The 6,724-nt window shown below is 30.9% G+C and overlaps 1 long non-coding RNA gene across 1 annotated transcript; it reads left to right on the forward strand.

The window, feature by feature from the left end:
- Positions 1-1,065: 1,065 nt before the first annotated feature.
- Positions 1,066-3,474, forward strand: LOC130803932 (uncharacterized). Its single transcript, XR_009039956.1, has 4 exons — positions 1,066-1,270; positions 2,617-2,737; positions 2,880-2,933; positions 3,125-3,474. It is a non-coding gene; the product is annotated as an uncharacterized LOC130803932 (long non-coding RNA).
- The last annotated feature ends 3,250 nt before the right edge of the window (positions 3,475-6,724 follow it).

Below are 6,724 nucleotides of genomic sequence, written 5' to 3' on the forward strand. Positions count from 1 at the left end.
TAAGGTATATATAAAAATTTATATATCGAGATAAATCTAACAAGCTCTCAAAAGAATATATTTCAACTTGTATAACCATGAAAAATAATTAAATTTCTCTCTCTTTGTATTAAATATTTTAAATGTAATCAACAAAATAAAACAACTAAGAAAATAGAGGTAGTGTTTGGTAAAATAGTTTCTTGAAAAATTTTAGCTTATTTAGATACAAATATATGGTAGGGTGGTCAAACCATATTGTTATTGTTTGGTAAATTAATTGGTATACAACAACATATTTTTACCAAAAAACTTTTTTTAATGAGTTGCATCTAAAAGTGAACCTTGATCCAAATGTGATATACAAATTCTCACGTGAGACGATATTACTGTGAGATATTCCCCATACATGCATGGGTTGAATAGCCTAACTATTTCAATTATTAGCATATGAGCTCCTTGTTCTTCAACCCGTCTTGTATAAGACTGTCTCACAGTGAGACAACCTCAAATCAAGAAGCCATAAACTAAAAGTTTTTATTATTGGGCTATTTAACCCAAGTATGAGGTATGTCTCACGGTAAGACCGTCTCATACAAGAATTTATGCTTGTTTTAAGGTCGTTTTACAGTGAGACAGTCTCTCAAAGAAATAGCTCAATGTGATAAGACCCAATTCTCTTTTAGTTTTTTTTACTTGTCCTAAATTATGTACACGAGTTGTTGTATAAGACTCTCATTGTGAGACATGCCCAATATACTATAAGCTCCTTTTTTAACACCATTTCATTAAGAGACGGTCTCTCACAATATGCTAGTCTCTTGAGAGACGTATCTCAATACTAAAAAAATGTGGCATATACCTACACTCAATCAGTCAGTAAATAAGTGTCATCGGCTATTTTACCTTTAGGCACACATATTGCATTTAGGCACATTTGTTAAGCATGAGAATAATAGCCTCACTTTTAAGTGTGACTAAATCTTAAGTAAAAATATAAAGAAAATGTGATCATTTCAGCCACAATAATAAGCGCGGCTAAACCCATGTTAAAAAATAGGAAAAAAAAATTTAAAATTGAACAAAACTATACAATTGCTCCTTTCTTTTCGAAGACCAAAATAAACTACTACTCTCTCGCAGACCCTAACCCAGAGAACAAAAATCTCTCTCCCAAACCCTAACCCAAATTCGATGAACAAAAAGAACAATTTTGAGTTAATCGCTCTTCTTTTGTAATACTTTGAATGTTGTACCTTTGTTATGCGAGTCTGTGACTGAATCGAATAAGGTATTTTCGCTATACTATCTTCTCCTTTTGCTCTATAGTTTTCAATCTTTTTATTATTTTGCTGCCATCTATGGATTACTCATTTTGTCCTCTAAGAAGGCTTAGAGTATCTTGAATTTGAACTGGATTTTTATCTGTACTTTATTATTATAGCCTTTGGAATTTTGTTCCCTATTATGAATGTACATTATATGTTCTATAGTTGTTTTATTGGATGTGGAGATTAGACCAAGGTTGAGTGTTGCAAAGGGTAATTAAGATTAATATCTGTTTTGTTCAATGTTATTTTTCGTTTTGAGGAATTTTTTATCTATCAAGGATTAAGATTTATATCTGTTCTGTTCCCTATTATGAAAGGGTAATTCTTTTAGTTTATTGCACTGAAAATTTTGATTATTATGTTGATCAAGGACCCAATTGATCAATGGAGTAGATTTTTCCTGGATTATTTCAACATTTGTGTACTCTGACAAAGTCATGCAAGCTATGTAGAAAAAAAGCAATGTTAGTGGGTTAATTTTTCATACTTTTCCAGCTTCAGTTTATATATGATTTCAGTTGCTCATTGAAATTTTATTCGTATTTGATATTTATAGCTTACACTTATAACATAAATTTTGTCATCATGGTTGTGGTACGGGTCGGTGGTTGTGTTGCCCAATTCAAAGGTTAATTTCTTAATCTCACAATTTTAATTTTTCCCCAAATTTTTATAAATTTTGTATGCTTCTATTGTTAATTATTCTTTGTCAAGAATAATATGCCCTACGGTAAACTTTGTCCCCATTGTACTATCTATTCTGTTAAAAAAATAAAAACAATGAAAAAGGTTATTTATGGAAAAGTTTTTCATCCCACTTTTGAGGATTGTTTAATTGTTGGAAAGGTTTGATTTTTGTAGGAATGAGTGGCTAACCTTGCAAATAATTCTAATTCATGGAGTTTAATTAGCTGAATTTGTCTATGTTATGAGTGGTTAATATAAGAATCATGCCTCAGCTTTAGAAGCAACTAATTGTCTTGTTCTGATAATTGATAATGTTCTTCATCTTCCTTTAATTAAACTAGTGCAAGTCATCATTGTCATATATGGAAAATAAGTTGTGTTCCTTGGAGTTTTGTTTCCGCTGTATGAATTTCAAGTGTTACTAAGTTGACTTTTTTTTTCGATTGATAATGTAAAGTTATTTTTAGATTTGCTATTCATTAGTTGTCACCCTACGACCTACGCATATGATAATACTTTGTTTGTGCTGTATAGGCTGCAACTTTGGCATTTTACATTCTCACAGCACTTTTTGTTTACAACTTTGTGATTATTTTAGTGATCACTGTACTTCTTGCAGGTTTGATACCTGGGTTGTTAAGAAAGTGATCATGGATCGCATTTTGGTTGTGTTGAGGTGGTGGAATGGGATTAATAATTTGGGTGAAATCGTATGGAAATTTGAATCTCTTGATCAAGAGGTTAGTACTAATATTAATTTGTGGACTAGAAAAATTACATTAGGAATTGCTTATCATTTCCTGAATTGCTACATGAAAATCCTTCTTGGCAAGGGTAAGACTTTCTGTTTTTTTCTTTCTAATTTTGTCATTTGTTGTATAGTCATTGGCACACTTGAACAAGGACTCATGGCAGTTTTCGAGCTAGAATTTTACAGTAAGTGAAGCCGCTAAACTGATTTGTCGTTGACTTGAGCTGGTGTTTTTTCTTGTTTTACTTTGTTTTCTTTTAACGTATGTGCACTTCTCTGCTAATGATTAAGAGTCTTTTTTCTTCCTTCTCCAAATGCAACCTTAACATATTGCAATTGCTTGTTTCCTCACCCCTTATGTTTTTCATGGGTGCAGTGCGCTTTCTTGTTTCAGATGGTCAATTTTCCATATTGCAAATTTTGCTGCTCCCTAGGTGTGTCTTTGCTAGAGATGTTGTACTTCACTTATTGCAACTGCTACTGCTGCCTGGGTGTGTCTTTGTTGCTACGCTGCTGCACACAGTGAAAGGAGTTGGCTACGGTCTTGCAAGTGCTGCCAGCTAGTTGCTGTCTTGTACAATGAAGAAGTTTTGTTTCTTGATTTGGTTTCATTACTTAGTTTGTGTTGAATTTGAGCGGCTATGTATGGCCTTTAATTATTAAGTGGTAAAGTTGTACAACTCTTTAGATGTGTTGAAATTGAGTTGTAAATTCTATTTTGCTTAAGTTGAAATTTTTTTTTACAAGGTCTCCATTCATTCGTTCGAGCAATTTATTATTATAATGATAATATATTCTTTCAATAACAACAATAATAATAATAATAATAATAATAATAATTATTATTATTATTATTATTATTATTATTAAAATTAATTTATCGCCATAATTAGTTAAAATGTTAGTGATGTTCATCAGCTACTGCCACATTTATCAAGTGAGGAAAATTTTCAACACCCATAACCGTGGCTAAAGGTACTATAAGCGTGGCTGAAGGTACTATCAGCTACGCTTATTAGTACATTTAGTTACACTTATTAACCGTGCCTAAAAATTTACCAATACAAGCAGAAACCATGCTTAATTAAGCGTGGCTAAATCTATCAGCCTCACATATAAGCATGACTAACTGCATTTTTAAGCGTAGGTAGGTGCAACTTTTTTTGTAGTGCAAATCCAATCCATTAAAGATTAATGCCTACTTACATTATCCTTAATGCTTTTTTATGTATCCTTAATGCCTATTTTTAATATCATAAATGCCTATTTACATCATTTTTATTGTCTACTTACAATATTTTAAAAAATATATAATGGACCAGTCCAATTATAGATGGTCTCTCACAAGAATGTTTTAAGACCATTTCAATAAGAGACGATCTCTCACAAGAATAGTTAAATCATATAAATCAAAAATACATAGATAAGATGAATTTATAAAAATATGAAATTTGATAGAATTAAAAAACTATATCAACTCTTAAAAAAGACAAATTTAACACGAGAACTTGCATAAACAAAAATATAAGAATATAACTGATATAATACATCATGAAACTCGTGAATCAGTTACTATGTTACTTGGCTTGTTTCCCGGAAAACGACGATAAATTCCTTAAATCAGAGAAAATTTGGCACTGAATCAGAAAAATTTTACGAGAACACTAAATTTAAATATGATGCTTTTTCTCTAATATAGTTATACCTACTTTATTTGTCGGATTGTACCATTTAAACTTGAAATTTATTACTTTTACTACATATTCATCGTATTTTACAGGCAATCATTTTATCAAATAACTCAAGATGTAATAAATTTCAATATATAATAATTGTGTTATAACATGAAATTGAGTTATTTAGTCAATAGCTTCAATCTTGTTTACATTATTTCTTATTAATTATAAGTTTACTTTCAATTACCATAATTTTTCCTCATAATGTGTTATTTTCATGAGCAAATTCATACTAGCAAACAATAAATTAAATTGCAAAATTCACACAAATTAGGATCATCTCTATTACAAAAAATCTATTACCTAATATTTGTATTGTTTGAAATTCCTTGATTATTAGAATATAAAGAATCTTTAAATTTTTATTTTTAAAGCTAAAATAAGGGTCAAAATGGCTAACATTAGGTAACTTATATTTATTTGTATGGTAAGACTATAATAGTATCAATTCACGTTGAATTGTCAAATACTTATATTTATTTTAATGTTAACTTTTATTTTATGATAGTAATTTCTTTATTCTATTATACATATTATATTTGACTTTTTATATTATCCAATGAGTTATTTGATTATTTATAAATTAAACTATGTTTAAATAAAAATTATAAAAAGTTAATAAAATTAAAATATGTGAGTACACATATCAAACAAGATCTTATTTGACTATATTTTTTCTTACACATCAATCTAAATACATAAAATAAGCTTAAACAATAATTAATATCAATAACCGTAATGCAGCAAATATATCAAAACGAAAAAAATATATATTTTTTGAATTAATAAATAAATTGAAAAAGGATAACTAAATCTCGTTTAACATCTTACTTGAAAAATATGATTATTGAGCCAACTAAAACAACACCTGATTTTGACTTGATCATGGTCTCATCATAATATTGACACAAAAATAAAGTCAAATTTGTGAAAAACAAAACAGGAAAAACAGACGGCAGCCCCGCCGGAAAACCTGCTAATCAATCTCATTTACTACCTTCTTCTCATTTTCTCATTTCCCCCCAAATTTCCCAAAAATTCACTTTTGTCATCAAAAAAAAAAACCCAATCTTTTTTCTTATATAAAAATCACAATTCCATTTTCATATCATATTTCCCTCAAATTTACCAAAAATCCAATTTTCTTCTTCCTAAAAAAACCATCTTTTTTTTTTTGTACAAAAAAATCTCGATTCCTTTTTAAATTCTTATTTCACCTATTATTTCCCAGAAAATCAAATTTTTTCTTAAAAAACCCATTTTTTTTCTCTCTCTAAAAGCTTAGAAACATTCAACAATGGAGGAAGTGGACCCACCTGAGCAGCAACTTCAACAACCCCATCAAGCTCACGTCTTTATGGGTTCTGAAAGCCCAACTCACCCATCTGTTATATCTCTTTCAGATACTGACCCGGATTGCGATTTGGATCCAAACCCAATTTTCCGACCTGATGAAGATCAGGTGAGCTTTGTCAACAATGTGTTTCAGCATAGTTCGTCTCAATTTGGGATGATTTCTGGTTCTTCAACTGGGTTGGAATTAGGGTTAGGGTTCGGTTCAGGGTTAGGATTGGGGTTAGGTTTAGGTGATCAAAGTTATAGACTTTCTGATGATGGTGAAAGGGATAATGAAATTGATTTAGAATTAGGGTTAGGGTTAGGAGTAGGTGATCGTAATTGGGATTGGGACTGTCATGATAATTTGGTTCGAATGAATGAAGAAACGTGTCAGCCTGAGGGTTTGCGTGCTGTTAATTATTATGATTCAGATACTGATAAAGAAGATGGCGTTGATTTTTGGAATAATGAAAATGGTCAAGGGCTTGGTGGGGTTAGTGATTTTGATCGTCCTCCGTATTGCTGGGATTATTTAGGGTTTAATAATGGGAATCGAATTGAAAATATTGAAGTTGAAGATAGAGAATCTTGTGTAGGGAGTGTTGTGAATGATGAATTTGATGGGTTTTTGGTCGAAGAAGATTATGATGCTGAGGATGAGGATGTTGGGACGCCAATTCAGTTGGATACAGACGTTTCGAATGTTTTCGATACATATCAAATGAGGGCGGAACAGCAAGAGATCGGGATTGATACCGATACTGATGAGGGAGGTGAGTTTAGTGCGGATGAAACAATTCGGGATTTGGAATGGGAGATTTTGTTGGCTGTTAATAATTTCAATCGCGAGGTTTATGATTTTGATTCCAATGTGGATATGTACGAGGCGATTCTAGGTGAGA

The sequence above is a fragment of the Amaranthus tricolor genome, chromosome 17, assembly GCF_026212465.1.
Source record: "Amaranthus tricolor cultivar Red isolate AtriRed21 chromosome 17, ASM2621246v1, whole genome shotgun sequence".
NCBI lineage: Eukaryota > Viridiplantae > Streptophyta > Magnoliopsida > Caryophyllales > Amaranthaceae > Amaranthus > Amaranthus tricolor.